The sequence below is a fragment of the Notothenia rossii genome (assembly GCF_949606895.1).
Source record: "Notothenia rossii genome assembly, chromosome: 8".
NCBI classification, from domain to species: Eukaryota; Metazoa; Chordata; class Actinopteri; order Perciformes; family Nototheniidae; genus Notothenia; species Notothenia rossii.
In genome coordinates this window covers 21751207-21773295 of record NC_136906.1, presented here as the reverse complement: position 1 = coordinate 21773295, position 22089 = coordinate 21751207, and the positions used below count along the sequence as shown (strand labels likewise).

Here is a 22089-nt window from a genome sequence, read left to right as displayed (position 1 = left end):
TAGTCATTCTACATTTTATTTTACAGAGGATGTGCAGTTATTTATTTGCATGTTGCTCCGCTGACATTCATATCGTAGCACGTGTGATGGTGAAGTGATGAATGTGCATGCAAATGCGTACGCTACGTGTGAGAAGCCCCCTCGGGTTACATCAGCTCACACTAAAGACTTCATCTTCGTGAGTCAGTGGAATAAGAACGCTCTTCTGGCTTCAGCTTGTTACACAAGAGGCTTGTGTAAGAACATACAGGACTGTAATGACTTCTGCCTTCTGCAAATATGAACATGCACACCATACTCTGAAGGTAGCACCGACGCCCTGAGGGGGAATGAGTCTGTATGGTTTACATATTAGCTGATGTGGAAGGGTCAGGATGTGTGGCGTGTCGTCTCATGCAGGTCACAGATGAAATAATGGTATCTGAGGAGGACTCCTCTTGACTATAATGTTCTTTTATGCTACAGTGAGCGCAGATTAATTTCCCTGTCATGGTTTTCAGGCTTGAATTGTTCTTACAGTCATAGCTGTCCCCTGTCTCGCTGACCAATTACAAGCCTTAGATAAATAAAGGAACACCTTCATGCTCTTATCACCACTTTAAAAATGGACAATTCTTAATTGAATACATTTTCAGTACGAGAAGAAGTACTCTGATCCTTTACTGAGGTTGGAACTGACGTGATTGATAAGCAAGTCTGAATATTTACTGCGCCATCTTTGGTGTTTTATTTGACTTGTGTAATTATCATTAAAATTGTAATTACCAAAAAGAAGAACCTTTTACGTTTTCTTCTTCTGCAGATAGTGTGCCTTACTATAGAGTTTTGATAGCTCACAACAATACAGTTTAAAGTATAGTGTATATACACTAAAAAAAGGAAAATAATTCAAACTTTAGTTTTTGTATGGAGCAATGTTTTAGCAGCGGGCCCCCTTTTATGTTTGTAGTGTGCACCATCTGAGCATGAGAAACACATAAGAATATTATCATTGATGCTTTAATCAGTACTTTGATATTTTAGCTGGATAGATTGGACTTCAATAGCAACCTGTTGTATAGTTTAAGAGGAAGACATATTTTTATGAATCCCTCAAAGGGACATTTTAACATTTCTTTACATTTTATTTTGTCTATTGAATGAAAGTTTATATGTTGATCAAACAAGTTTTTAAAAAAATGGTTTTTACCTATAAATCTGCCATTTAATTACATGGTATTTTATTCATGAAGCATTCATCTTTGGGCCACTCACACTTTCTCAAATGAAACGCATATATGTGTTTCCTAGTTGTATGCAGTGCTTGAATTGGAATAAAAAAGGTGCCAGTATTCTAAATCAGCAACAAGTATTTGGCACAAAGTCATAGTGTATCCTATAATGCTGGTGGGTTTGTCTCTTTACTGTATATTTTAGAAAGGCTCACTGTACTTAAACAAAATGACTCAGGGTGCATCTGAGATTAGAGGGGGTACAGTGGTAAAGTGCTATTTTTATAAGTGGGGTGTGGACCTGACACCCTCTAGTCTAGGGGGGTCCGGGGGCATGCTCCCCCGGGAACATTTTTTTTAAAATATTGAAGTTAGATGCATCAATCTAGTGCACTTTGAGAGCAAAATGAAGAGATATATGGATACCTCTCAACATCCATATTGAAACAACTGTAAACAGATTTACTTTTTCTTTATGGATATAGAAGAAAGTAAAGCTTGACTCCTACTGGCTGGTTAAATGACTCCTCGTCCCTGAGGCCACTACCAGTTTTTTGTGCCATTTTGCTGGATTTATTTGTCAATAGCGTTGCTGCACAAATTGATGGCCCTCTAGTTTAAATCTACTACCCAAAAAGAAACATATGGAGATGGGTTACTATTTAAAAAAATGTGCAAATCTATTTGGTAACAGTGGGGCCGGGCTTCAAATCCTATAGGGGGTCCGGGGGCATGCTCCCCCGGTAAGATTTTTTTTAAAATGTTGGACTTAAATGCATCAATCTGGTGCATTTTGAGGGGGAAATAAAGAGACTACACCCATATGAAACAAAAATGTATACATTTAAATAATCATAAAATCATAAGTACAAGGCCATAACCAATAACATACAATATCCAATATGAAAAAACATTGAAACTTGTTTATTTACTTGTTTTTGGTTCATTTATAGTTGTGAGTGTGTCTGGGCTCCTGAATCGGCCTCTCCTGTCTCCCTCCTCTCCCCCCTGCTCCTCTTTGAGGCAACAGCAAAGACTAGTTTTAGCTCTCAACAAGTTTATCTTACCTTTTTTCACCTAGTTAACATTTTTTTTGTATTATTCATGCATATTTTACTAATCACTACCCCCTCAAATGGAAATATGTGTTTACATAAATGGTGACCGAACCGTTTGAGACCCACTGAGATAACTTAAACTAAGTTAACTATCTAACAGTGTCGTTTTCTCCTGGAGGCCAAGGGAAGCCAGGCTTCCCCTGTTTTTTTGGATTGTAGTTATAATTTTTATAAATAAATAAAAGCAGCCCGTTTCTCCCCCATTCTCATTGAGTATTTTACAAAGAGTGAAACAGTGCCCCTCTAGGTGTTATGGTGAAACAGTAGATTGCACTCTCTGTTGCAAGAGGAGGCCAGCCGAAATTGGCTTCCCTTGGTGAACAAAAATTGGGGGATTGACCAATCAGACAAGGCTCACGTCATGCCCCTGCCAACCTGTGATTGGTCAGGGCCATGCCAAGGGAAGCCAGAGGCGGCTAGCTTCCCTTGCCTCACAATCCAATCAAATCGCATCAACTTAGTGTTGCTGTGACGCGTCCTAAAACCCGGAAGTAAGCAGCACTCGGTTTCCCATGGTTTCCCTTGACTAAAAGCAATGGGATTTCTCCACAGGGTTTGGGAAAATAGCTCAAAATAAGGTCAGTGGAAAACGAACCTGTTTGATAAATGCACGTTTTGTTCAGCCTGATAATATCCACATGTCTACTCTACTTTTATAATTTTCGAATCATAAATCTAATCGATAGAAGATAGATAGCGCCACTGCACCACTCTCACCGCCGTTAGAAAGTAGCAGGCAACTGAAGCAAGTGCAATTTTGGAGATTTGGAGTATTTAATCAAAAATAATTGTACTAAACTTCCGCTACAGCAGCAACAACAAATAAAATCTGATGACAGGCCAATGCCCAAACTGGAGCTTTGTGCAGCGAGGAAAAAAGGAGCGAATCGGACGTAAAATGTTAAAGGTCTCCTGATTTAGTTTGTGAATGAATGCTTATTAGAGTTTCGGCTGGAGAGTGCGTGCGGACCTGTCGGGTAGATAACAGGCGTGTGTAAGTCCTGCATCTGTATGATACAAATGTGTGTAAAATGATACCGGGTGCTGTAATTACTCATCTGGTTACGTTATTACATTGACCACCACACCCCCGACCCAAAAGAAAGGATGTATTATTGGCTTCCCCTCATTTTTTACCCACGCCACGCTACTGCTATCTAAAGACTCAGAGAGTAATTTACCTCACCAGAGCTGTAGTTATCAGCCTCTCAGTCTGACAGCAAAGGACTCTCCATCCACCTTGTTGTTGAAACAGCTCCTTATATCCGTTAGCGCAGCTAGCTAGCACCAGATGCTAACAACAATACACGTAACCGGTGCGCGCGCTTTCTCGCTCGCTCGCGCCACACATACACCAACACACACAACACAGCTTGAATGACACAGAGACCAATCGAGGGCATTTGTATGATCTGTATGAAAGTGGCAATGACGGCAGGCCACGTCATGTAGACAGCCAGTCACCCTCTGTGAGGCAGAGTCAGACCCACATTTGCGCTGCGTTGCGTTTACAATATATACGTATATTGCCGGCGGCTGAGTACCGGCATTTTACTGAGTACCGGCACCTTGCCGGTACTCAGTAAGAAGTGCCGGTACCACATGGGTAAAAATCAGAAGTGCCGGTAATGCGTACCGGTGAGTACCGGCCCAATTCAAGCCCTGGTTGTATGCTACCATTGACACAAAAGCATTTTCATGTGGTCTCTTTGTGTTCTCCATGAAATGCATTCATTGCACTAATTCAGGGGTTGGCAACCCGCAACCCACGGGCCGCATGCGGCCCTTTAAGCCCTCTGCTCTGGCTCCCTTGAGCTTAGACAAAAATAAGAAGGAAATAAAATAAAAGTATTTGTAGGACTATTTATATTTTGTTGCATGGTTGAAAATGTTTCGTATCTTGTATTTTGAGGTGATACTGTGACACATAAATAAAAAAAACAAAACGGTTTTAATTAGGTCAACTAAAATATGCGTCACATCCTGCTACGGTCCCGCGCGAGCGCCTTTTCCTGCGGGTGAATAACCTGACCCCCGGCTCGATGAGCGAACTATGGATAAAAAATGTTTTGGAAAAAGGAGCAAAATGGCTCTTTTGGTCAAAAAGGTTGCAGACCCCTGCACTAATTGAAGCGTGTTTGGTGACACGTGTAAAAAAAGACTTGGCGTAATGTCGACGAGGACGGAGGCCTCATTTGTTTGGAGATTTTGCACATTGATTCCCAGATCAACGAAAGCTGGAGCACAAAGGTGAGTATCTCCCAGCTTTACATGAGCTCTCACTCTTTGTTCCATAGAAGAAAGAAAATATCGTTTTTAGATTTTACATTCAATAAAAATGTGCATATTCATTCTGATAGTGATTTAAGCACTTTCTACTTAATCTTAGGTTGGGCTAGTTGGCATGTTTTAACAGCTCTTAACATTCCTACATTTCATCTCACAATTTCCTCTTTACTATGGTTTATCCCCACAATATCTCTAATATGGATTCAAGGAAATCATGTTGCACTTGCTTTTGGCACTATACAAAGTTCAGAGTACGTGTAAATGTTTATGTGCAACTCACTGGCGGCACATATCAAACCCGGGCCGGGGGGCGGGGCCACATGACCGGGCCCTTTAAACCCAATAAAGCTTGACAAAAATATCGGGAGTCCGGGGTATGGTAATCTGACGCTCGTGCGTAAAAAGTCGCTCAGTCAGTAAGATTAAAATTTAAAACAATGTTTGAAAGAAAAGTAACTAAAGAAAAGGTGTAATATTTAAGATTTGGTTTCTGCAAAGGGTATAGAAACGAAATATACATCAGAGATAATAATGATATAACATGACATAAAGTCCAACAAACCACAAGGACAACGAAAACATAGCCTAATAAAATGACTACATTTCTGACACACCATTCACCATGGACAGCCAGCCGCCACCATGAGAGCACAGCAGTGTAAAATTGGCACGGCGGCCCATACATTCACGTACAAGTAGGCTACTGTACAAATTAAATTTGAAGTGTACTCACCACTACTTGAAGGGCACTCGGCGAGCCTTGCGCTCCGCGAACTCGTCCACAATGCGCTGTATGTCCAATTTCTTGGCTCGGTCACTTTCGATGGACAGCAAGGCCAGTCCACTCAGTCTCTCCTGTCCCATCGTGCTCCTCAAATAGTTTTTGATGAGTTTTAATTTGGAGAAAGAGCGCTCGGCGGTTGCCACGGTGACAGGAAGAGTCAGAAATAAGATGAAGGCTGTGCAAACCTCACTGAATGTAGATGTTACTGCTGGGTTGTAAACAATGAGCATTTTTACCAGATCCGCGACAGATTTTAGTTTTTGTATTTTGTCCCTGAAACAGGTTCTGAAAGAAAGCAGCTGGCCAGGGAAGCTGGCGGCGATGTCCCGACCGTAGTGCTCTCTAAGCCGCTGGTTAGCTTGGTGTAAATCCTCATCCTTTGCTTGTAGTAGTGTGTTGGGGTGAATTGCCTCAAACATGTTCACAGTTGCATTTAAGATGGTGAATCTTTGGGACAGTTGCTGGATGATTATATCGAGACATGCATTGAAAACGGTCACCCGAAAGTTGCTCTCTGCGTCAGTGAGGCGGCTGTCTTCAGAAAGTTCATCAAAGTGTCTCTTAACTTTCCTGGCCCTGGTTGTTTCAAACTGTGTTTGACTTCCCCATTTAGTAGCCAGGGCAAGAGTGGCGGACTTCGCCTCATCAAATTGTCCCCTATACTCCACCAAAACACTGATGGCATTTTGCAGTAGAGTAGATGCTTTGAGAATATCCGGGTCTTTTACTTGCATTAACTGTGAAGCACAATTTATGCTTTCCAAAATCTTGGTCTGCATGTTGACCAAAAATAGAAAGCTAAATTTGCTAATGGCATTCTTGAGTACACTTGCTTCATTGCGCTCATCCTTTTTGTCACTGGTAAGGGATATTTTGACGAGGGCTTTTATAATGTCTCCATATCTGTGCCTTAACGCAACAAGCGCATCATGGCGAGATGACCAGCGAGTGGGACATAAGCGTTTTAATGTGATAGTTCTGCTCTCTGGCGTGATTAACTCACTGAGCAATGCCCATCGTTTGATACTGTGACCAAAAAAGTTGTAGAGGGTCTCTACAGTGTCATAGAACTGCTTCACTCCAGGGACATTTTTAACAGAGTCGTTGAGTGCTAGGTTGAGATTATGAGCAGCGCAATGAACATAGTGGGCAAGGGGCTCCTTCTCGGCTATTCTTGCTTGCACGCCTGAATACACACCACTCATATTAGCCGCCCCTTCATAGCCCTGTCCGCGACATTTAGACAGATCTAATCCGTTTTTCTCTATAGAACCAAGGATTTTGTTTTCAAGCTCTCAAGCTGATGAACCTTTAGTCACTTCAAAACCCAAAAAGACTTCATTGATCTGTATATCTGTTGCAATATCCATGTCGTTCTTAACAACAGTTATGTAGCGGTAAACCTGACTCAACTGGTCTATCTTTGACACATCTTGCGTTGTGTCCATGATGACGGAATAAAATGGGGCTTCGTTTATTTCATCAATGATGTCAGCTTTCACACGTTGAGATAATATGTAAATAATCTCATCTTGAATCTGGTGACTGAGGTATTTCACTGACCCTTCTGTTCGGTTGATTAGCTCTTTCAAAACAGGGTCGTAGCGAGCCAATAATTCTATTATTGACAAAAAGTTGCCAGCTTTTCCCTGACCTAGAACCTCTCGATGGCCCCTGAATGCCAAGTTGCTTGAAGCTAGAGTGAGAGTTACATTAACAATGCGCTCCACGACCTGTCTCCAAAATTGGGCGGCATTACGCACATTCCTCTCCATGTCAGCGTCTATTGTGCCGTTGGTTTTCCACTGCTCAGATACTACGCATGCACCAAGGTGTATTTGAGTGGATTCATGCCTCTATATTTTAGTAGAAAGATGTTTCCATTCTTTTATTCCGTTTACCCATGCATTGTTGTAGAACGGTGCCTTTCGGTTGGCAAAAAGCCAGCAAGGCTCACAGTAGCAGCAGTCCAATTTTGGGGAATAGCACATCCAGCTGCGTGGAAATTTCATCCCAACTTTAGTGGTGGAGGTGTAATGGCTTTCTGAAAAGCAACGGTTATCCTTGTCTTTGGGAAATGGACCTTTGGGTTTGCATGGGCCCATTTTAAGGATATATCTTTTGATATTGGCATCCTCAATGTTTTCAAAAATAGTTTGCCCGATCAGTCGGAAAACGCTCCAGAGGATAATTGCAGGACACATCATGATCCGTGGTCTGAGTTTCACCCGTAGGAGTAGCGTGAGGAGGAGACCTGTTGCTGCTTTCATTCCCAGTGTCCGGTACTTCTTCACCTTGCGGCGCAGCAGGTAAGGAGCCGGAGGGGGAGGGGTGCGGCTGGTCAAGCGTCAGGCCTGGCTCTCCTCTAGACGAGCAGCTAGCAGCTGCTGAGTCGTCCCTATTATTATTATTATTATTATTATTATTATTATTATTATTAATATCATCATCACTACAGCCGAGAGACAGAAAAGGAAATAAGCTAGGCGGCCGAGCTACACGAAGTAACAACAACCATGATATCAACATTTACCACAAACTCACATTTTCTTGTTGACAGTGTGTGTCCGTGATTGTAGCCTACCTGTAAATCTGGCTAACCCCCACTAACGTTGTTGGCGGGCTGGGGCTCAGGGATGAAACACGGCTGGCAGTGGCAACAACTTCAGGTTCATCTCCCGCAGGAGGAGGAGGAGTAGGGCGAAAAAAATATCCATCTAGCTTGGACAATTTGGCTTTTCCTTGGTCCTTTTTATCTTTTTCTTTGCGTTTTGTAGCTCCACTTTTGTGTTTATAACTGCTCATGCTTAGGCAGTGCTCTGTTGAATGACAAGTGATTGATGATGACGTTGACGTTCATTTACGTATGATGTTGATGGACGGCTGTTGATGACGATTTTAACCAAAATACATTTGGAGACAATAGAAGGGATTCACTTGCAATTTTTCATGTTTTAATGTTAAATGTGAGTGTGAAAATAGCAGCACAAGTTCAACTCATATTATAGGCTACAATGCTTTATACCTAATATGACCACGAACGTCAGTGCACTCAGTGGCGCGAGGCAGCAGGGCCCGCCGGCGAATATCTCGGGGCGGAGCCTGCTGCCTCGGCGACGGGCCCCCATTGGGTCCCGACCGTCCCGGGCCCGGGGAGCCCTGCCCCTACAGCCCCCCCTGAAGCTCCGCCCCTGGTGCAACTCATTGTGTAGTTTAGATGCTTTTATTCTGTTTGCACAGATGTGGTTAGAGGTTTGTTGTGGTTCAGAGGTGCAGTTGCTGTGGGAGGAGAGAGGCGCCCTGATAAATCCCATCTGTTCTGGAGACGTGAGCCTGATGCCTGAACTGAAGTGTGACCAAATGGTGAGAGAAGAAGAGGCGAGAAGAGAGGTGGAACACGTTAACCTTACAGGAGACTCTTTCCCTTCCCTTTCTCTTCCCTTCTCGCTCTCAGCCGGGGAGCTACTGTAGGTACCTTTTTTTTTTTGCTTGAGTAAATTCATCTCTGTATATAGTGAGGTAACTGAAGGGAACAGATGGAGCATCAGGGACCGTTACATAACCACTGTTCTGATATTGACCATCACCAAAATGCTCTGTGTATAAAAGAGAAACATGAAAGTAACTCAGGGATTCTGAGCGTGTGTTTTTCCACAGTGCCTTTTATTCAAATTGTGAGCAGATGGATAGAAAATATGGACATGTTGTAAAGTGTATGTCTCCTATAATATATGCAGTATACTTTCCCAGCAGAAACACTCTACATTTCAGTCTAACACCTGTTTAATGATACTGTCTCGTGGCTCCACAGGGAAGCCATTCAGCATCTTGTGTGAAGATACCACAAGTGGATCAGGTAACATTTTCCGGGATGTGGTACTTGGTTGCTCTGGATGTGCTGTGTCTGCCGTTAAAAGCCGTGGCTAATTAGCATACTGCAGGGGCTCCCTGGGCCTTAATGATCAGAATTGCCCTCCTGTGGTGTCACATTTAATTGTGAAGCAAACACTTGTCAGTATAAAAGTTCATTTAAAAACTAATCTTTTTGAAAGATAAATGGAGTGGGAGGGAGGCGATGGACGGAAGAGGGGGCACGCTGGACGAGGCAGAGCTACGAGAGGTAAATGTGTCTGAACTCTCTAATGGTGCCGCCGTGCATTGCATTTCTAATCAGGCTGCCAACAAAGAGGCAGGTGAGCCTCTGTGCCTCTGCTTTATTTAATTTAATTTATACATTTTCATGTTGATCCACATCACTTTAAATGTGTTAGACATATCCATGTGGTTCTCAACAGATGTTTGATTATATATGCAGAATAACAACATGACGGATCATTTCAAATCATAAAAGGAGGCAGGGGACACAAAAAGAAGACACACCTTAAATGAGACCCTAGAACATTTAAAAAATGTTTTCTCAGAAAATCATTTGGTTTATTAAACGTTATAAAATAGTGCTGTAAAATTCCTTGAGGTCTTCAAATGTATGTTTTGTTTGGCAAATCCCAATCAAATCAGGAGCTCCAACAAGCCGTTTAGTACAGAGAGTGCATACACATAGTATACAGAGATGCTGTATGAGAAACCAATGTGACTTTGGAACATTGAACAATGTAAATCTATTCTAGTAGACCTCAACAATGGAATTATGATCAGTAGAAATGGCCATGACCTGGGACCTTTTAAAATAGTTAGTGAATCGACTCTATTGACCCCTTGAATTATTGACTAATTTCTTCAGCTCTCCCAGCAACAAGAATATTAAAATCTTTGTAATGCAAGCAAACGTGAAAAAAAAACACACTCTTCAAACTGCAAACAGGAAACAAAGCAAAGCCTAACAGACAAGGCAAGCACGCCAATACTGGGCATGATGACAGGTCTTGCTGCTTTCCAAACAAGTTTGACTTTTCTTTCTTTACTGAATAGTGTCTCTGGGAAGTTCTTTCTGCACACACTGTGCAGCCAAAAAGCGGGATATATAGCCACAGAGGCAGCGAAGATGTTCAGTGTGAGATGGAGTGTGTTGAACCCGTCAAGGTGTCTGTTGTTTGTGCTTTGCGCTCAGCCGTGGTAATTAAAAGACTCACCATCGTCACCCAGAGTGCACTCTGTTTCCTACAGAACTTCTCTGCATTACCAAACATCAGTCAGGAGGAGATGAACACTGTAAAATATGACTTCCATTGAAATCCACTGTAATCATAAATGTTATAATTGTTATTACAGGAATCCATTCCCATTGAGTTAAGGTGCTCTCCTCTGGTCACTTACTCTGGTAATTTCACCTCAGACCTTTATTATCAAGAATTGGAGACTCCTAACACGAACCAGGCTTTTATTAAACTCACGCGTATTGCCATATCCAGTAATAATGAACATTTCATAAAAACTCTCCTTCCTTCCAGTGTGGACAAAGTTACTGAGGCTTGTTATGAACCCATCTCGGAAACTATGATAAGAACTTTTACAAATTAGATTTATTTGAGATAGAAGTCTAATTTCTATCTCAAAGGAAACAAATATCACAGACTGAAAGGTTGTTCCCACTCAGATGCAGCACATATTATCCATCTGTTGCAGTCGCATAAACTCAGTATCAAGCTGCATATTTTTGCTATGGGTCGTATAATTGGTATATAAATTAATTTAATGGATTCCTCTAATAATTTCAATTTCACATTCATTAGATTTAGAAGACTTTTCATCTTGAAGTCGAGGAAAACAACAAAAGCTTCAGTTTGTCTCCTTTCTTCCTCCCCCCTTTACCCTAGAAGATGAACAGGTTGCAGAAACAATATTTTAAAACAAACTGTATTCCCTGACATTTTGTAAAAGAACACTGAGTTACATGAGATCTAGGAGATTGTTTTTCTTGTATATTCAGCTAGACTGTGACGTCTATTTTCCATGTCTGGGGTCTCGACTGAGGGCCTTTCCAAATACGAATTCATTTATTCAGCCTTCCTGGAAGCACAGCTGATCTGACGACAGCATCTGACCTTGTGATGTAAACGAGAGAAGGCTTAACCAAATGCACCTGCATATGAAATATTACTGTGAGCTCTATCCATGGAATATACATTCATTATGAAGATGGAATGGAACACATACAGTAAGTGAATCTATTTCCTGATACGGAAATATGGTCGCTGCTCATTTAGGTATAATGCAATGGTGTCTTTACGGAAAATAAAACCTTGGAGAATGAGCATAAGACTCAGCAGAAATTATCAAATCTGAGAATATTTCAGTTGACAGTGAGGGTAACAGTGTTTGACAGAAAACCAGACCCAGCTGCAGCATTTCCTCTGAGGCAAGGTGCTAATGTGGACGTTTACCTCCATGCAGTTTAAACCCATCTGATGTCATGTATGTGCACTTTCTCTTGTCATTACTCAGACATCTGACAGTGTGTCCACTGTAGTTTACATCTGCAGATCTGTGCAGAGAGACAGGAGAGGAAAGGCTGTTCACACTAACAGAGCACAGTATATACATGCCTTGTCATTAAATAAAAAATACATCTCAAGAGTATCACACTGATATTTTCCTGCCTGATGGTGTCCTGTGAGCTTCAAATATGGACATAGTGCATTGCATAATAATTTATCATGGATAAAAAAATCACCTGAAGCATTTCATCTAATTTCATGCAGCTCCTTCTGGAGACACAAAACATTTTCTAAAACGTTTTTTTCACATATTCAGTAATACTCCTGGGAAATGGACAGTGAAGTATAAAATCAAGTTCCCATTTAACCCAAGATGCCTTTACTATAAACGAATACATACTAATGAAAGCTTTAGCGCAAGTTCAATAAGGAAGACCTAACAATGAGTCACTTACACGTCACTCTATTGCTCTCTCCCCCCTCATTAAATGCGTGGGCGTCACCCCTCAGCAGCCAATTGCTGCACTCGTTAAATTCCTTAAATGCCTGCTCTTCCTTCCTGTCAGTTGTCATTTCAGGTGACCACAAGCAAATGGTAGTACACTAATGCTCCTCTTCCGTTAAACACTCAGGAATATATAACCTCAAGATGTCTAATTCAGACTTTTCCGACAACGAACCTTTTTTCGAAGGATCTCGATCCCGGCTCCGACGTACCTCCAGAAGTAGCTTCCAACTCCTCAAGCCACCGGCGCATGAGCGCCCGTCTGGCTTCCCGTGGCGGCTCACGTACGGCAGAGGCAGACTTCCTCTTCTCCCATCTACTACAGCAGGGCATCTCCGCAGCCCCAGATCTCCCTCTCTCCCAGCTTCGGGAGCTCTCGGACCAAGTCTCCGGCGCGGTCCCCCAGCCCAAGCCAACAGCTCCAACCAGCTCTCCCGAGAGATCAGGGCGAGGGCGCGGGCGCAGCCACGGCGGAAAAAAGAAAAGGAAGGCGAGTCCTCCACGAGCTTGCTTGTCGAAAACACCCACCCCTTCCCAGGCTCACCCCAGCACCGACCAGCCCGGGAGCACCGGAAACCAGCCCCTCACGGACAGTAGCTTAGCAAACACCCTGCAAGCTCTGGCAAGCTCCTTGCTGCTAATCGACGCTCGCCTCCAGTCCATGGAAAAGGGCCCTGCTGGAGCTTCAACATCTTCCGCGAACAGGGCCGGGTTTTCTTTCGGTACCGCCAGGGTTTATGCCGGGTCAGGGTCTCTTACATCCACAAGCGGTAACTCACTCCCACTCCCTGGCTTCCGCCCTCCCAGCTCCTCCTTCAGGCAGGATTTACATTCCCCAAGCCGCAAACATTTCCTCATGGCTTAGAGCAAAAATTCTCGAAGGGAAAGACATTAATCTCGTCAGCCTTACTTTACCTTCCACGGAGGGGCAAGTCCATTGCCACTGGAGGAAGCATCACTGCCGTCTTCAAGTCTTCAGACCCCCGGCTCCTCAAAGACCTCAGCATAGGGCATATTCTGGTTGCTTTCGGTATCTTTCAGGATGTTCTCTGTTCAGTTTACCCCGAAAAAAGGATCGAATTAGATGCTTATCCGGCCATGATCGGCGATCTTCACCTTAAATACGGAAGATCCGTTTTCTACTTTTACCATGAAAGTTTTTCAAGCAAAGCAGCGCTTCACTTAGCCCATTACAACGTTCGCCTTGATTGGTCCGTGCTGGACACCGAGCTGCTCGTGATGGCTACTGGCGCCCATCAAGTTGTGGACTTCGTGTCTGTGTGGACCGTGTGTCCCCGTAGACTTCGGCCTGTGTTCAAATGTGCCTGTGTAAAAATGTATAACCTGCAACGTCAGGTCGTGGACTGTGTGTCCCCGTAGACTTCGGTCTTGTTCACTGTGGGTCCCCGTAGACTTCGGTCTTGTGGACTGTGTGTCCCCGTAGACTTCGGTCTCGTGGCTGTGGGTCCCCGTAGACTTCGGCCTCTGTAAAAACAAGATCCCTGCTTCGGCAGGACGTTCGACCTTCGTGGCGGTGTACTCAAGCCCTGCTAGCCAGGCAGGCGACCCTCAGGTCGTTTTCAGATAAGACCCGCCCTGATTTCGGCCGTCAGAGTCTCAGCATGACCCGTTAGCTCCGGCAGTGATTCCGGCCTCCTGTCGCATACATACTGTATGTTAATCTATTATTTCATCCCCAGATCACCACAGTCACCCTACAAGGTAAAAAACTCAGTTCATCTCAGTATTCTATACTTCACTGGTTTTGGGGATTTTCATCGGAGCGGTTCTTTCACTCCTGAATGATTATCCTGCAAACCGGGGCCTAATCGCCAAACACCATTCCATTATCCTGTTGTATTATCATGGCAATCATTTCATTTATATGACGTGTAACAATAAATATGTACTCCATACATCACGTCTCTCCGGTTTGAAATAAAAGCTTTAGCGCAAGTTCAATAAGAAACACCTAACAATGAGTCAGTTACACGTCACTCTATTGCTCTCTCCCCCCTCATTAAATGCGTGGGCGTCACCCCTCAGCAGCCAATTGCTGCACACGTTAAATTCCTTAAATGCCTGCTCTTCCTTCCTGTCAGTTGTCATTTCAGGTGACCACACGCAACCCTCCTCCACCCCTCTCGCCTCCCGTCTCTTCGAGGACAAAGCTAAACCTTCCTCCTTCAGACCGGTCCCACCTACTTATCACCACCACCAGTGTCTAGACCCCGGGGATTATAATCGGAGCGGTTCTTTCCCTCCTGAATGATTATCCTGCAAACCGGGGCCTAATCACCAAACACCATTCCATTCTCCTGTTGTATTATCATGGCAATCATTTCATTTATATGACGTGTAACAATAAATATGTATTCCATACATCACGTCTCTCCGGTTTGAACTTCCCTGTAGGGAAATTTGCTCTTGACACCATCCTGCCGTTCCACTGAAAAGTTTGAGAGTCGTCATCATGGGACAATATTGCTTGGCCGATGGCCATCTTTCTTTTATTAATATAACTTGTGGAGTTTCTATGTCAACAAAAATGTGTTATATTTTCCGTTCCTCACCAGAAACCATTGGGGGCATCCTTCAGGCCAAGCAAACATTATAATATACATTTGCAGAGCCAATTTGTGGAAGTATATTAACTTTGTTTACTTGAATGTTTGCTTGCCAAACATCTTCTTCCTTGCCTTGCTACATTGCTTCTTTTCTTTGTGTTTTAACTCCACCATCTGTCAATAAGTGAAAGAGTGCGAAATCAATGGCAGGAGTGTTCATTAAGTCACCCGCCTGCATGGGTGTTCTCATGGAGAACCAGCCTTATAAAAGAAGATTGCTCCGTAGCCAGCAAGATGCCCCGACCGTTCACATGCCAGCCTGATTTGTTGCTGTCATTCTTCTGGTTGTTAAACACACCAAAACCTGCGTCACCCATTACAATTAGTTTGGTGTATTATATATTCTCTTCATGTTTCATGGGTGGAGGAGAAGCAAACACTCTTATTGACGTTACAGATAGATTTGTTTTAATAATGACTTTTACAGGTTATTCCACCGCTGTGATGCAGCTCTAATAAAAAAGGAAGACAACAATCAATATACACCAGCAGCCTTCCTCTTTTCAGGTTATTGCAATTTGTCCTCACAAAATATATATACACATACTTAATAGACAGAGACATAATGAAGCACTTATTCCCACAGTGATTGTAGCTGCTTACAGTATGGTGACTCACACAGTCACAGTAATGAGTGAGATGCCACATAAACAGGAAGAGAAAAGCATGCAGGACCCTCAGCTGTCCTCGGGCCCATCCTCTGCTCCACATGCTGCTCAGCATGGGAATGCAAGCCCTCTAACGTTATGCTTTTGTTGGTGGGAGCTGAATGGTTGTGACACACACCTGAAGACACAGACTAACAATCGGACTGGATTCAAGAGAAATGTTGTTCTTCTTGTTTGTCGTCCACATGTGTGTTATAGCTCTGCCTCTTTCACATCAATTACCAGGGGGATCTGAACCCTGTTCATCCTTTCTTTTGTCAATTCAAACCAAGGGTTACTCCCTGGTCGTGACAATTCAGATACGGTTTAGGTCACAGCACGGAACAATGTAATACCAATTACCTCAGGTGCTGGAAATGACGTGGGGTGGGGAGGAGAGTGGCCTCTGCAATGGTGTTATAAAGTGCAATAAAGTACATACATCATTTGAACCTTATACTGTACTGCTCTCTTCTTAAAGAGATCAATCTATCTGCAGAGCATGGAGGCGAGAGGCCAAAGACTCGGGTACAAAGCGTTCAGTGGAGCAGACACTGTGTGACACCTTGACAGGATTTCCTGATTCGGGTTGTCTGTTTTGAGTGGATCTGTTTGGCCTACATGTGTGTAGTCCTGCTCCTCTCTATTAACAGCAGAGATGTATGTTTCTTTTTGTTGTATTGCTGTGTCAAGGCTGATACATGTTCAGTCTGTCACTGCAGAGTTCTCTCTTGAATGAACTGTCCCAGAGGTTGTTTCTCTGGGGATTGCCACTCTGACAGTTGGTTGCGCTTTCAAGCTGAGCCCAGAGACTCATGGGAAATGGACATGGTTTTCAAAATAAATTCCCAAGGGTTTGTCAAATGTAATAGTACAATACAGGCCATAAAGAAGGAGCATTCCAAGTCTATCTTAAAAATTACAAGTTCAACGAATTCCCCCAAAACAAACACGTTCTTGGGATGGAAATGAAATCTTCTTTTTGTTACACAGGTATAAAATAAAGCACAACTCATCATGACATTTAAATGTGTCCTGGTTTTTGGAGCTGCTTCCCTCTTGCTTTCAGTGGCGTCTAGCCGCGCATGTTTGGTTTAATTCGCTCAAGTTTTTAAATATCTGATTGTTAATTTCCATACAATGCACTGGAGGTAAATGGAATTTGATAAATGGCATAGTCTGCTGCTCATCTTATTTTCAGGTTGTAAGATGTATCAGTCGGCCACCTAAAAAACATTTCTGCCTTCTCTGCAAATAAAGATTAGAGTTATAATCGATCTGAATTTGACAAAATGCTATGGAACCCGATCCCTAATGCAGAGAGCAGGTACTTGTTCCTGGGAAGGCATGATGGTGCCTGAAATGTTTGAATCCAAAGGATAGAAAAAAAGGCTGCATAAAAATGTAGTCAGCTGTGCGCCCCCTGGCTGTGCGGCTGATTCATTGTAATCATAGCACTGTTGGCTTAATCCTTCCCTTTATGCATAGTATTTTTCAAGATAAACTGACACTTGTCTCTGCAGTCCAAACTCTCTGCCCATTTTAGCATAGAGCGTCGCTCCAAGTAAAATTTCAGATCTGTTGAAAACCTTTTCATGATCCCACATTTGGACCAACGCTGCACAAACTCCGCTCAGCTCTGCCAAGCCTGACTCTCTGGTTAAATTGGGTGGCTGTTTTATAAGAGGGAGGAATCCACCACACACTGCAGGATTCGTCGGACATGTACGTACGAGCTGACAGCTCTGTTGACTGAACACCACAATGAGTTGAATCCTTCCAAACATCCTGGTGTTGTGCTATCATGACTCCTCAGGTCATGGGGGGTCGAGGGATTCACAGCATACAACTGACTACAAATGACTCTGTTGGGCGCTGCTGTTGTTGTTTTTCAAGATGAGATTAGTTCTTTTTTCTCAAAAAACTTTCGTCACAATCAGAGAACACTTACTGGCTGGCAGAACAAACGAGCACCAGCTTGCTGTTTCAACTTTCATAGCAACTATCAGACTTTCTTCCAGGAGTCTAAGCCAGGTTTATCCAACACTAAATCTTACACACTTGTGTTTAAACACAAACAGAAACCATATAAATATTCACTTTGATACATTGGATACACACACACAAGTATACACACACTTTGTTCTATATTCTTTATTCTTTGGTTAAAGTCTCCCTTTACTGCTTTTTGTGGATTCCCATTTCCTGCAGTGTGTTATAAAGGTTGTTTTAGCATGTAAAGTGTCTGCAAAGACTATAATCCAAAAGTTCCCTCCGTTGGACATGGGGAAACAATTTCGTAACATTCGCACTTCTGTTGGAAGCAGGGCTGGTTCTAGACAATTTGCAGCCCTAGGCGAGATTTGAGCTGTGCCCCAGCCAGAGAATCGTATAATAGAAAAGATAAAGATCAATAGAGTGTCCAAGGAATACACAATAAAATTGGGGGTGGACGTCACATCCTCTAGGGGGGTCCGGGGGTATGCCCCCCCGGGAAGAGTATTTTTTAACATTTTAAAGTAAAATGCTTCAATCTGGTGCACTTTGAGCAGAATTACTAGAGACCTGATCTAGGGGGTACAACTCTAAAACACCTACATATGAAAAAGATTGGTTTACATTTTAATAATCAAATAAGTATATGAACATAACCAATAACCTACCATAGCCAATAACAAATAAATATAACTTATTTTATTTTTGTTAACATTGATTTATTTATACATATTCTTTAATCTCTCCAGTTTAAAACGATATTTTTGGTTTACTGTCCTATAGTATACATTGGAATGATTTCAAACCTGTTTATCCCAATAATTATAAAAGTGTGCCTTGGAAATATGTGTTTACATAAATTGGGACCAAACCGTTTGAGACCCACTGAGATAACTTAGATTAAAGTGAACTATCTAAACACTGAAAGTCCTTTAATTCACTGAGCCTCTCAGTCTGACTGGATAGGACTCTCCCTCCACATTATTGTAGAAACATCTTCTTCTTATATCCGTTAGCGCAGCTAGCTCCAGATTCTAATAACAATAGCGCCGGTACCGGTGCACCCTCCCTCTCTCCCTCCCTCTCTCCCTCGCTCACTCCCACTTTGGCTGTGAGCTGCTGGCGCCTGATAAGCCAACATCCCCCATTTTCATCACTTACAGCGCCCATCGTACAGGGCAAATGAAACGTTTAACCGGGGTGAAAAGGGTGTTACATTTACTTAATTATGAATATTGTTACATCAAGGCCGAAAATTAGGATGAGTACCAACGGTCAACTTTTTTTTTCTACCAGCGCAACGCCTCCCCAGATCTGACGCCCTATAGGCGAACATCTATAACACCAGTGCTACGGACCGGCCCTGGTTGGAAGTTTCGACACATTGTACGTGATATGGTGAGGGACTTTACTAAGCTGTTTACCTATCATTAAAGAGTCAGCTAACCAATCAGTGCAGACTGGGCTCTTAATTCAGACAGAGGTGAAAAGAGGTGCTGTAGCAAAGGCAGTATGAGTACAAATGAAGACCCTTTTGAACATTAAAGCATGCAAACAACCTCAAAACAACTATAATAGCACCCCTTTAAGGCAAAGGGGTCAAACATACGGCCTGAAGGCCAAAACCAGCTACAGATTTTACCTTAAGGGCAATTTATCAGACTTTTATATGCATGCATTGTCTCATGTTTAAACCTTGAGATTTTTCCTACTCTTTTATGATAATATAGTCCTATAATATAAACCTTCGGGTGGATTATGATGTTATATTTGAACGGTAGTCATACAGTATTTGTTTTATTGTTATAAGGATACAAATTGAGGCTGTCATTGTTTCATCTGGCTGTAAGCCTCAGGACAAAACTCTCAGAGGAAGTCACAATGTGAAGGGTCTGACGCTCTCCTCAGAAATGAACTAACTGCTTTATTCCACGGTGAGACAGAGAAAAATGGAGGAAGGAAGTTTCTGTGGCAGATGCTGGGCTCTCTAAAATTTTCTCACATGGGATTAAACACATTTAGCATCTCGCGGGACTCCACAAACAAACAACACCTTCTCTACTGACACACAGTCCCTCAGCTGCAGCGGTTTTTTATTTATAATCTTTGTGTTTGGGATATTTTGAGATGGATTCCTGTCGTGCCTTTGCCCTGCCACCTGAGGCTGACTGTTCACCGGAGAGATCGGACGCAGCGAGCCTACAGAAGCCCGTTAGCATTGCCCCTTCCACTCTTCTCCATCCCACTCCACGCTGATGCAGCCCCGACCAGCTGGTGGAGCTGGGTAGCTGCAGGCAGGCTTGGACACTGATCAAGTATTGGTGTCTGGCTTTGCGTGCTGGCTGACTCACCAAAGAAAAGCTCAAGAAAACAGAGATATAGAGAGAAGAGCTCCAGAGAGGATGGTCGTTTCAAATAGTAGCAGGCATAAAAGGTGAAGAGTTGGTTTCACACCGAGAATGTTACATTTCTAACATACATGTTGGAGGGGAAACTAAATCCAAATAAACACATTTACGGAAAACATGGGATCAATTCTGTGTGGTTGGATTTAACACTTAACTGAGAAACAACTTGAGAGTGTGCCTCTGTGTCCAGCCTCATCAGTGACAGGTGCTTTGGTGAAGCAGTGTTAGAAAGTAATCATAGTTGCTGACCTTTTCCAGTCCCATCCTGCTGAGCATGGATAATCTCCATGCAGGCTGTTGTCAGTATGTATTTGTCAGACAACGCAGCTTAAGCTCTCTCTGATGTGTTTGGGTCAGATCGCCCCTAATGTCCTGCTGCGAAGTGAAACAGTGCTACGGATTTCTGTTCTCAGGTCTGCTGCCTCTTCAATATGGTTAGTCAGTGTTGTCGTATATTCAGTTAATGTTTACTGGTTGTCTCACTCCTGCTAAATGATTATGTGAATTTGATATATGTTGTCATAAAGCAAATGGACTTTTCTCTGCGTAAAGGGGCAGAATGCATTTGCAGAAGGTGATTGATCTTTTCTTTCAAAGGAAACGGCAGAGTGGTTTCATTAAGTGAGAGCAGTACATGTCTTTGATGTTATTTGTTTTGGGTCAAATATCCGGAAACCTTTCTGTTTCCAGCACTTCTCAAATTGGCCGACGTGAGAATATGACAAAGGCCGGGTGATGCTACAGTAAAAGAAGGCCAAACCTCAAGAAAGCTGTGTATGGAGGGGCTCTCAGGAGCTGTTTGATATGAGTGCTTGCTTGTAGCATGGCAACAACTTACCATCCAATACTAACATGCTGATGTTTAGCAGGGATAATCTTTACTCTGTTAGATGCTAACATTTTATGAATGAGTAATAAACAAAAAGTCAAGTCCGATTTGGCGTCACAGTTTAGCTTGTGTGATACTATCGCAAGATGGATGATATTTTTTGCTGCTTGTTTAGTTTTTAACCTTATACATGTTTTGATATGGAAATCCAAATGTTCTTCTTTCTCATATTTTTTTGTTGTGTTGTCTTGTTTTTGTACTCCAGTACCAAACACATTTCTTTACTTTCAAGAAATGTTATGAATATTCCTCACAGTTATATTGTCCACATTTCTTCCTGTTTTATATCTCATCGCTTCTTACTGCTGTAGTTCTTGCACATTCAAATTGCATTTACTTTTCACCCTGTTTCCCCCTAATCCCTCAATTCTTAATTACACCACATATTCCCTTTCTGCTATGCAGGAGCAGCAGTCCATTTGGTCAAGGAAATTAGGACTTTTTCATGCCACAGAAATCTGATTCAACCTCTTAAGTCCTCTTAACAAAACCATTTAAACTGCTAACTTCATTCACTTGATTGTGTATTGGCTAGTGACACAAATGCCGCTCTCAAAATGCTTGTAAATGAATAATTTAGTAAATAAACACTGTTATTTTTTAACAATCAAGTATTCAGGGTTTATTGCTTCAGTAGTTTATAGATAGGGGTTAGTGAACATGGCAGATTATTGTTTTGCTTTCAATGTGTTGAATAAGCTTAAGTGTCAGATTGTGTTTGTGTTGTCAGCCACTAGTTCTTTTGTCCGTGTTGTATTGAATGTCCTTGAGCCCTTTTGGTAGACCTTCTTCAATGACAAAGAGCTTGATTTTCATGGTGACTAATTTCATAGGGATGGAAATCAAATACTTGGACTAAAGGCTTTTCTTTTGGACCTCTCATCTGATGCTTCCCAGGAAAAGTATTTTTCAACGGCAAAACTAAACATATTGACTGCTGCAGGTTATAATAATACTGTAGTTTCTTTATGGAAGTGACTTGAAAGCAGAGAGTATCCTTTAACAGAGATGACTCAGAGAGGTGAAGAAGATCTGATCCAAACAAACAGCCTGAGGTAGAATAGGAAAAAACATGAGATGCATCCTGTGTGCCTGGAATACATGTTCTGATCTTCTCCTCTACAAATAGTTGATGTTGACAAATGAAGACAAGGCTTAAAAGCTTAACCTCTGCTTCATTGTTCTTAGTTCCATTCAGATAGCCGCATTCATTAAATAGTC

The 22089-nt window shown here is 42.5% G+C and overlaps 1 long non-coding RNA gene across 2 annotated transcripts in view; it reads left to right on the top strand.

The window, feature by feature from the left end:
* LOC307017085 overlaps positions 1–21414 on the top strand; it is a 33146-nt gene extending 11732 nt beyond the window's left edge. The window contains exons 4-5 of one of the 2 annotated variants that reach the window (XR_013802012.1): positions 18868–18969; positions 20670–21414. This is a non-coding gene — a long non-coding RNA (uncharacterized lncRNA). The remainder of the gene's footprint in view (positions 1–18867; positions 18970–20669) is intronic. The other variant, XR_013802011.1, reaches the window with a different exon arrangement.
* The last annotated feature ends 675 nt before the right edge of the window (positions 21415–22089 follow it).